Source organism: Corvus kubaryi, unplaced genomic scaffold (genome assembly GCF_017639235.1).
Source record: "Corvus kubaryi isolate FWS band 111438036 unplaced genomic scaffold, C.kubaryi_AGA036_p1.0 split1-65, whole genome shotgun sequence".
NCBI classification, from domain to species: Eukaryota; Metazoa; Chordata; class Aves; order Passeriformes; family Corvidae; genus Corvus; species Corvus kubaryi.
The window spans coordinates 1,680,768-1,691,788 of NW_024582080.1; the positions used below are offsets into that span (position 1 = coordinate 1,680,768).

General features: G+C 43.1%; 1 long non-coding RNA gene across 2 annotated transcripts; it reads left to right on the plus strand.

The window, feature by feature from the left end:
- The first annotated feature begins 4,682 nt into the window (after window positions 1–4,682).
- LOC121657925 lies at window positions 4,683–7,169 on the plus strand. 2 transcript variants are annotated; one of them, XR_006013793.1, is made up of 3 exons: window positions 4,683–4,788; window positions 4,864–5,000; window positions 6,119–7,169. It is a non-coding gene; the product is annotated as an uncharacterized LOC121657925 (long non-coding RNA). The 2 variants fall into 2 exon arrangements; XR_006013792.1 differs by lacking the exon at window positions 4,683–4,788 and having other exon boundaries at window positions 4,795–5,000.
- The last annotated feature ends 3,852 nt before the right edge of the window (window positions 7,170–11,021 follow it).

The window sequence follows — 11,021 nt, forward strand, 5'->3', positions numbered from 1 at the left end:
TACCACTGCAGAGTGGCCCACTTACATACTGGACTCTTCCATCTGCCCAGAAGAGGCACCTGTCCAAATTTCCCACCTGAACAGCCCCTTCCTCATGTTAGCCCTTGAAACATGCCTGGAAATTGAGTGAGAAAGTGCTAGTTGGCATGGGACAAATGCCATGCCTAAATTTTTCATGCTGTGTGTCTGTCGTGGCCTCTTCAAGGTCCCTGAAACTTGTCTGGGGCCTGACTGACCTGAAAAATCTCACAGGGTCCATTCTATCAGTCAAGCAGTACAGACAGCTAACCTCAGACATGGGGAGTGTTTATTACACTGGCTCCTAGGCAGACTTATGGTCCCATTTTCATTAATGTGGAGTGACCAGAGAGTAAATCTTCGTGCATAAGGGATGCCAAAAAGGCAGATAACAAGTTCAAATGCGCAAATGCATTTGCCTGCTGGAGACTGACCTCCCCTGGAATCTGTCAAATCCACTGCTTCTGACAAATTTTGAAAACTACAGACAAATGCTGAGGAATATACAGATCTCTGGAAATGAAGTCCATGACCTGGTAACATTCTCTTGTCAGAAAGCAAACCCATTTTACCATTACCTTTGATGTAATGTTGGTTAAAAGAGAAGATGTACTTTCACTCCATCCAAGGAGACATTTGTTTTGTGCATGTCAGCCATATTCATCCAGCCAATAGATGCGAACTGAATTAATTGTCTGACATTTGTCTTTTGTTGCTGCTTTTCACTGAAAGTATGGCTTTCTTATGAAGTGAACTGTGTCCAGTTCTGGGGTCCTCAGTAAAAGAGAGACAGGAACATAGTGGAGAGAGTCCAGTGAAGGACCACAGAGATGGTCAAGAGACCAGAGCAGTACAGATCAGATGATCTCTCAAAGTACTTTCCAACCTCAACTCTTCTGTGATACTGATTCTGAAAGACTACTGGCAGGTAGCACAGCAGTACTGTAGGAAACTACAGCAGATGTCCTCTTGCCTGTGTGCTCTCCATAGGGAGCAGTCCTTGAAGCCAGCAATTCCCAAAACCATACGTGGATTAATTTTTTGAGAAAAGTACTTGATATGCTCCAAAAGACACAAACAAGATGTGCCAAGTAAACAGGAGATGAGGACCTGGGATTGAAGGTGGGATCGAGGTGATCACCTTGAGCTGGATCTAAAAGGAGGGAAGGGATTCCCAGGAGAAGAGCAGTTGCACTGGCAGAGGCAGAGCCTGATAGACAGCCTGGATGGGCCAGCATGGGAAGGCAGCTGTGCTACTCCCTTTGGAAGCTCTAATTTGTTTAGTGCTGCCTTGTGTCCCACAATGGGACCAGATTTCCCCAGACTTGTTTCATGCCTGACATTCAAAGCTAGACATTCAAAATGGCCTCAGTGCAGATTTCCAGTCGAAACACCCAGAATGCATGTGTGATCCTGACTGCATCCAGGCAGAAATGGAAAAGGCTCTGCTGGTTTTAGAGAGTGAATGTTTTCTGCCTTAGTAGAAAAATCGAGATTTGTTGTAGCAAAGCTAGGGACAATCTCACAAAGCCCAGCTTTGACCAACGAGAGAAGAAAAGAGAGCAACACACTGCAAGGGTGGAGAACAGGAGCATGGGATTTGGGGTGTGTGGTTTTGGGTGTGCATGTAAATTGTTTGTGTGGGCAATTTGCTGTTTTTACAGTGAAAAGTCCTGATCTTCCAAAACTGCCTGTGTGGAAAAAAAGAGAGAGCAATTTTCACTACTCAGATTTGTAATCTGCTCTCAAAAGTGTGCCCACAGGAAGCAAAATTAGAATTTTCTTCTCAGGACAGTGCTAGCTCAGGAGTTTAAAATATATCTTGAGCTAACATTTTGTGAGTCATCCTGCATCACTGAATAAAGATATACATGATGTGAGCACTGCAGATTTAGGAACAAGCCAGGGTTTTTTGTGCCTTGCTCCATTATTGAGAATTTTCTGATTCTACCCTCAGTAATTTATTAGTGTGAGCCTGTCCAAGGTACAGCTCCACAGGACATGATGGAGAGATTGCTTTGGTCACATAAATATGCTGCTAAGATATGAACAACCAAAATATGTGACTACAGACTTTTGTGTTGTTTTCATGGGTATCATTACATGGAATAGGTAGTTAGGTACCAGCTCACGGTCTTACACCCTCAGAGGAAAAAATTCACTTCACTTTCCATGCATGACTTTATTCTGTTTAACAGGAGATATATCAATTCACTACAACAGGGTGCAAAATATGTTTGGTTTGTAATTACACCAGCTGCACTGGGAGAATAAAACAGGGGTTAAACAAGGCCACATTTAATCAGAGGTCTCACAGGGCTACGAATACAAGGAAAGCTGATCTTTCTTCATTATATCAATACAATGCAGTCATCCTGTGTGGGTTTTGCATAGCATCCTGTCCACAGCCAGAGAAGTGACTTCTATTTCAATAAGAATTAAAGCAAAAGCAAAGAAAGAACAAAGGAGTGAGGGAGTTGATCTGGAGGAGATGATGATAAATTCTACTGCATCTTGTAAAACTCTCCTGCTCTTTCCTCCACAGCGGCATTATTTCCCCATCCTAACCACTTCCTTAATAAACAATTAAGCTTTGTGTTTGGAATCTAAACATATATTTGGGGGGTGAGACAGAGAAGGACTGGGTGGCTCAGGGTTTGGCAGTAATACAGGGAAGAGCCTACAGTGGTTTGAATTTGATCCAGGTTGTGTTGCCCTTGATTTATTAGCCATCCTGCTGCCGGAAAATCACTGTCTCTCCTCCAGACTCTTTTGGTGGGTCAATTCTGTAGAACAATAAACAAGACAAAATAGTGTGCATTTATTTTCTTATAAATATTTGAAGGATTTTTTTTGAGAACTGAATTTGTGCTGATGCTATTCATGCCCCTCTTCAGTGGAAACTCACCTCAGTAGCCAAGTGAATGCTGAAGAAATGAATACAGGTATTCAGTCCTGACACTTGATTACAAAAGTGATAGGGACAGAAAAATAATGAGCCTGGTGGCTACATCTGCATGTACATTCTGTACCTCCATTGGGAGCTGTGGGGATGCAGCACAGCCAATGTGATGTCACTGCATGAATGGACTGACACGGATTGATGTGCAAAGGAACCACAAACTCTGCTTGCATTGCGCAGACACTGAGCTCTTGCCTTCTCTCATCAGCTGAGGGACACGTAGCATCACTCTTAACTTTGGTCTGAGCCCTGGGGTGGAAGTGGTCCAGTTCTTTCCCCTGCTTTTGGTGGCCTCCAGCCCCAACCTGCACCCAGAACTAACCTCCTTCACTCTGTTCAGCATGTGCAACCTCAGTGTGAACAGCTTGTGGATGTGGTGTGGGCCAAGAGTTATTCAACAATTCTGAGAAATAAATCTCTAAAATCATAAGTGACCTGCAAGAATTCACTCCTCAAATCAAAAGTAAAAAAATAGAAGAGCAAAAGCGCACTGGCAAATGTCTTGCTCTGAATAATTCATTTGTTTCCAGGATAAAGCCTGGGTTTCTTCCTCTGCTCCCTCACCAGAGGCTGTGGGGACAGCTATGCTGCTACTGTTCACACTGGAAATTGTCCATGGCCTGAGATACTCCCTTCCTTTTCAGTGCCATCAATCTGGCAGCTTCCCATTGCATGTAATTATTATTAATATCTTTCTTTTTCCCCCCAAAATTCTTGGGATAAATGATGAGATAGTTTGCTAACAACGGTTTTCATTAAAGAAACAGCTGGGTTGTTCTACTTCTAGGTCTCTACAAAAGCCTTCTGCATGTCTGTCAAGCCAGGGTGTAGCGTGATGAGCTGTTTCTGTTGAGAAACCAGAGTTTACAGAGTAAACAGAGTTGAGGTAAACCCTGATTATGGGGAAAATCTGAACGTTAGGCTCCCTTGCAGGCTTAACTCACACGACTGGCCTGTATTTTTGGAAACACTTCCAAAGTTTTCCCTTTGTGAATTGGTGCAAATGACTTGTTGGAGCCAGGCGTGCCTAAATTCTCACTGACTTTTCCTTAATCTGTTTGACTTGAGCAGGGCCTCAGACAGGCGTGAGCAGATCAAGGGGGTCCCTGGGGAGTGCTCAGCCAGCAGGTACCGTCCAGCAGAACTGGCTGGGTGCTCCCAGCTCCCGGCTGCACGCATAATTGTACACTTCCCTAAACGGGAGAAGAAAGAAAGTGATGTGTGTCAATAAGCTGAAGGGAATTGTCTCATGTACCAGGAACAGCAAGCTCTGTGTTTTCCCTTGTTTGCTCTGGGATTTTTGCTATTTGTGCTAAATTTAGCATGCCGGAGACTGAGTGCAACTCCCCCCTCCCTGAGGGCCACGCTCAGACATGTCAAGTCCTTTGGGGTGGGAGCAGCACAGCTAGGGAGATTTGATGAAAAATCAGCTGCAAGGGGAAGTGATGGAGCTCAAGCAGCTTTTTCTTGGACTTTGTGCCTCTAACCACAGCCTAAGTGCCCTTTCTGCTGCCAGAGCTTCTCACCAGGGCATTGTGATGTCGGTGAAAATGGTCCCCACTGCCTCCAGCTCCTCCTGCTCTTCTCCAGGCCCTGCCTGAGCCCCCACATGATGAAAGCACAAAGAGCTAGAAATCTTTTCAACACACAGCTATTGATCCTTGCAGAGTTACTAATATAGGTGTAGGTGGGATGATGCATGTACTGATGTACCTCACCAGTCCAGAAAAGATCGTGCAATTCAAACGCTGATGCAAGAGCCTGATTGCCCACACTGCTGTGCGGTGGGAGTCACACAAGTGTCCTTGGTGGGTATGAAATGCTGGATTTTTATTTACTGGATCAGCCAAAAAGCCCCAGGTCTAATGTTGACTTTACTTCAGTCTTTGCTTTAACAAAATCCCTTCCCTCTTCGCTATGGGATTACCTGTAACAAGACTGGGATGAGATCTCCAGGTTGTGTGGCATCAGCTGCTGATTTTTCCAGCGCAGTGGGATTTTGCAGTTTTGAAGCCAGGAGGTGAGTGGCTTTCTAACTATGCACTCCAAGATTTGAGTTTGTTTTATTTTGCTCAGGAGAAGGTTCAAAGAGAGAAGACTGATTAAAAACAATGATGTGTGCCCATTCTGTTTCTGATTGTCCTTTAGCCAGACCTTCCAAGAGAATTTTATTTGCTTGTGTTATGAACTGAATTTCTTGACATCCATGCTTCCAAGATGCCATGATATTACCTGGGAATTATTAATTGGGAGATGCTTACTACCTTCTGCTGCTCAAAACCAACTAGAACTTGTTGTTTGTGAAATGTGAAAGAAAAATGAAAACAATTTCCTATTTGCTGTCTTTGAAGTTAAGGGGGGAAAACCCCTCAGAGTACAGCTGAATTACCACAGAAAGCAACATATCTTTTTTTATTATGTAAAGATCAAAGTAGAGGGAGAGTATTGCGAGGAGTTTACTTTGATGAGTTTGGTTAAAAATCAAAACCTGGTTCGTTGGGGGAGATACAGACACAAAACACTACGTGCCACGGATTTGCTGAGTGTGTTAAAAAGTGCTGAGCAGTATTAAATTAATGCAAAACTGAAGATTACACAAGGGTAAACATTGTAGCTAATGTTTGACTAGAGCTGAGCTGAGGGCTGAGTGCCTCCACTTAATTTACAGACCATGCCCACGGCAACCCCAGGAGGCTGGGAGTGGAGGAGACAGACATTTTATAGCAAAGAGACACGTTATTATTTTTAAATTTAGGAAAAAAGAATCTGGCTGAAGTTACTCCTTCTAAACTTTGGGGAGAGGCAGCCGAGAGAAAGCAAGAAAGAAGGGTCAGTGAGCGGCTTTTGGAGCTGAAAGATCTGCTAAGTTAATATGCACTAGGTGTGAATGCCTCTAGTAAACACTAGATCATAAACAGCACTGAGAAGATCAGTGTCAGGTAGAGATTCAGCCTGGAAGGGGCTTGCAGACGCTGCTCAAGCATGTGCATGAAGAGCTTTCCGTGACTTATATAGCCCCAGCACCGTCACAGCTGTGGGGATGGAACACGATGGCCTAGCGAAAGAGGTGAAATACAAAGTGGCTTTCAAGTTCAAATGAATATTTGGAAATTATTTCTTCCATTCTTCCTTCTGCAGCAAGATGGGCCATCCCCATCACACTGCCTGGTGGCCTGATCCTGCCTTCTGGAATGAAGAGGACTGCTCTTGCTTTGCAACTGAGCATTTTGTACAAGATCTTCTGCTTACGAAGAACACATCTGAGCCCCTGAAAATCTGCTGCAATTCCTATTTGTATGAGTGGTGTGAGAAGTGAAAGGAAAGAGCAGAGGGCACTCCCAGGCTGGGACTATAGCTAGTTTAAATTTATTCCTCAGATAACTTTGGTTGGTCATTGAAGCCTAAAGTGACTCTAAAGCATGAGATCTGTGTCTTCAGTAGCACAGCAGTGGATATCTTTAGATTGGGTTTTCATCATATACTTTAATTTTCTAGGCTGGAGGATGACCATAATTGCTGAACAATTCAGTGTAATGGAATGGGCTAATTCAGCGCTTTTTACTGCATTTTTCCACATAATATCTAAAATCTTTTTTCCACCATAACCCATGTTTATGAAAGCAAGTACTTAACCCGCACATTTCCTGGGCTTGAATCATTTCCTTAATAAGGCATAAAATTTTGCAAAATCACTCCCTTTACATTAACACATCATTATAAGGAGATATCAGTGTTTAGCACGTCAGAAGCGTACACTAGTCTGTGCAATGTACAGCTACACCACTCAGCTTCAGAGTCATATACCACGGCTTTCAAATAATAATTCTATAAAAACAAGAGCTTTCCTTTCCTTTTCTTTCTTTCCTTATTTTTTTAATTCAGTGTTTTCTTCCAAACTGTTATAGGCTGTTCTCTTGCACAGGATGAAGCATGTCAAACATGTTAGCTTTTCTTTTAGTTTTGGCTTCGCATCTGATAAGTAGAAATAAAGCAGCAAGCAATGGCTATGGTTTGAAACTGCTATAACCACAGTTCATAAAATAATATTAAAAGATGACAAAAGCCATAAAAATCTCTATGTTCCCTTTTGTTGCTGTGCTCTGTCAAACAGGAATCTCCTTTTTCAAGGAGACACTGAAAAAGCTGATATATTGCTTCAAAAATAAAAGATAATGTATACAAACCAGAATTGCTCCTGTTGTGGGGTTGTGAACTCATTGTTCTGCTGCAAGACAAATGCCTTGTGCCCAATGGCCTGTGCACATGAGGAGAGTAACTCCTGGGAGCAAGTCCTCTGACATCGAAAGATTTGCTTGCATGCATTGACCTAAGCATGTGTTCTGGACCTGGTCTTCATGAAGTTTTCTCATTGCTACATGGACTTTGGTTTGGAACAAGTTTTCTTACAAGAGAGTTTTGCTGCAACAGCCTTTTGCGTAGACAGGGTCACTGAACTAAAAGCTCTTTACCATCTTCCAAGCTGAATGCCCCTCTGTGTCCATCCACTGAAAGGGTGGGTGCAGAGCTGGCTTCAGGGAGTCAGCCTGAGTCTTGCTCTGGCCTTGTGCATTTCTGAGCTCTGTTAAACCAATGTACACACGAGGCGGTCCCTAGGGGAAGGTCTTACAACTCTTGAAAATTTAATACAAGTTGGATCTTGCTTCATTTCTCTTTGAGAACAGAGCTCAGGTCTGCCTGCATTGCAGGCACTTGGACCATCTATCCCAGGAGCCAACTCTTACTCACAGGAAGGCCACTCAGCAGCTTTGTTCCTGGCAAAACCATAGCAGGCTCAGGTTTACATTAATTAAAATCTGTAAGATGTTATCCTTTCATGAGCCAACACAAATCAGACTCTTAGCTGGTACCCCTGAACCTTCTCCCATTTTGTGAGCATACAGTCTGGGTTTTGACCATTCAAGACATGTCAGGATGAGCACATCAGAAGATAAAAAGAATAATAGGTTTAATGAAGACCTGAGTGATACAGGGTTAAGGAAAACTAAATGCATGAAGGCTAGCCACAACCAGAATTAGTGCTAGTAATCTGCTGGATCAGTTCTGGAGAGTGTGTTCAGGGTTAGGATGAGTGGCTAGCAGCATATTACTACAGTGAGGCTATTTGTGTGGGACTGGGCTTAGTTCACTTGGAAATGTGAAATCATAATTATTGGGTTCTTTTCAGTTTGAAGCAATCCAGAAATGATGCATTTTTTGAGTGTGTGGGAGGAGATTTGCCTGCTTTTCTTTCTCTCTTGCTCTCTCTCCCACATGTCCTTTTCTGCTTCTTGATCCTAATGCGTGGCAGTAAATAGTACTGTAAGAATTATTCTTACTGAATAATTTTGTTGGTATATTTTGCCCTGAAAACTCTCCAAGCACGTTGTTATTTCTCTTGAAAATGTTTGAAAAATGCTACTAACAGTAAGCCACATGGTATGGTTTTCCTTCCCTAGTTGGATGACTGGCTCTGTGATGATGACACTGATGGGAATGCCCAAATGGGTCAGAAATGTGAAGCATGTCAGTGTCTTGCCAATTTTTCCTGAGTCATGGCATTTCCACCAGGTCAGAGCCTATTCCTTTAGCTTAAAAAAACTTAAAAAAACAAATAGGAAATTTCATCTCTTTCATTAATTTCAGAAAATCCCACTTACCCTCCCTCTGGCTGCTCATTTTCTTGTTTTCTGGATGAATAGCAGCCCATGAGAGCCCCGGCTGGCCGAGTTCATCCCAATTTCACTTGTAGTTATGTTAGTTCCTTAGTTCTACATATTTCCTTCAGGCACAGTAGAGTACAGAAGCCCTACCAAAGGGTTTGGGAAGAGCGGCCTGAGCAGAAATCCAGTGAGCCTGCTGGGAGAGGAGGTGTCACACATGCTCCAGCTAAGTGAAAATCTTCACAGCTCAGGCCTTTTTCCTGGACAGATAATCCCACAGTGGATAACAAGGAACTGTGGATGTTGCAGATGATTAACAGTTTAAACTGTGAATGCTAACAGAGAGAGGAAAATTGTGTGTCTGTGTGTGTGTGTGTGAATGGCCCAAAACGAGCTTTTGAGCATCAAGCAGAAGCCTGCTGCTTGCTAGCTGCAACTAATACATGCTGGTTATCAATTTTGGGGTTAAACAAAAGTTTCATGCCCTGAATTCTCCCATTAATAAATAGATGTGAAGCAGAGACACCTGTTAGGAGACTGACAGCATGATGTGCTTTTGCACATAAACTATTTAGATTGTGAAATGTAGGGCTTGGTAACTTGGAAAGCAGAATTCCCCAAAAAAAAGGTCTTCCATAAAGAAGTGGCAATGAAAAAGAGAAGAGGGGTAAGAAAGAAGGCGATTATGATTGTGGCAGAAGGAAATTGCCTGGTAGTGGGAAACTTTCCCAGACATCAGGGAGAGGGGGGATCATTGCCTCCAAACATGCTCAGTCACAGCCCAAGCAAGAGCAGCAGGAAGGTTGTGGGTGAAAAATCCTATGTGCAGCCCCACCACGTGTGTTATTTTCTATAAGCTTTCCTTGGCCAGCCAGGAGTATGCAGAACTTGGTGACTGTGCATTCGCTTCAACCCCCATACACCTCCTTCTACCCCCAAATTACACTAAGAAGGCCAATTCGTGTTTGCAAATTGATTTGCAATACAGTGATGCAATGATATGGTGTTATTAATCAGACAATGATAAAGTCTTTAATCCAGGCAGGCACATTTTAGGCAGTGTGTAAACATGCAACATGCATGTCCCTGCTTTCAGGACTCCTGCTGAGGGAAACAGACAAATGACAAAAAGTCACAGAAAGGAGAAATAACAGTGTCCAGGTTCATAAAAGGTCAACAGCATGACAGGCCTAACTCCTCCTGACACTGACCTATTGCCCCCTGACGTTTTTTTCCTGGTGAACAACTATCCAACACCAAATGCCTTGAGGCTGCCAGGTACCTTTAGCATCAAATGTTTAACTGAAAGCACTGCTAGTTTGATATGGTTCTCTGTATCTTACCCAGGGCCGTATTTCCACATAATATTTTTATCATATTCAACCACACAAGGTTACACTTGTGGAGAAATGCTCTAAAAGGTAATTTGTAATTTGGAGAAAAATGATTTGAATTAGAATATTTTAAAAAGGTGCTGAATGATCTGAGGAGTGAAAAAATTCCAGTGAAGGCCTGGAAAACCAGGGAAAATGTTGATCATGTCAGTGTGACTGAACTGTGACTGAACTTTACAAGAGAGAAAAAAAGGACAGTAAATAAACTAAGAGTAACACACATTTTCTTTATGTGTTTATTTCTTTACCTTGTGTTTTTCTTGATTAATTCCTTGCTTGCTTTCCTTCTTGACAATCTCCCCTTCTCTCCCCTCCTCTCTGCTCCTCTCTTCCCACTTCCTAGCTTTAATGAGGAAGAAGTCAGGTTGATTATAGCTTTGGTGGTGGGAGGGATGGAGGGAGCATCCTGAAGCATCTGGCTTACATCAGGATTTGTATCTCCTGCTCTGCCCTGTTTCAACCTGACAATTAGATCCTACCTGTTGCTACTGCTGGTGATGGTGTTTTGAGGAGGTTTGCCTAGTTACTCATTCCCTTTCCAGCCCACAGGGACCTGGACAAATTGAGGCTTTCTGTTGGAGCCCTGGTTCACAGTTAAGGGAGAAACTGCTGTCTGGGTTGTTTCTGTGGATGGGGAGCTGGTCACAGGCTCTCTCAGCAAACCACTGACGGGTTTTGGCAGTGCAGAGCTAACAGGTGACATGTCCTTACCCAGCTCCTGGTAAGGATGCCCTCTCTGACAGAGAAACAAAAAACAGAGAGTAAAAGCCAAGAGGGTGAAAAAGAGAAAGAGAGATGGTATGGGAGAGGGCAGGAAAGAGAAGGAGACATTAAAAAACAAACAAAAAAAGGTTTAAAATGAAGACTCACAAAGAGTCTTTTACTGAGGAGTCTTGAGCTTGGCATAGCACAGAACATTACCAGTAAGGCACCGGCAGAAGCACACAGGCAGGTTAATGCCCCTAAAATAAAGCATGAGCCAGGAAT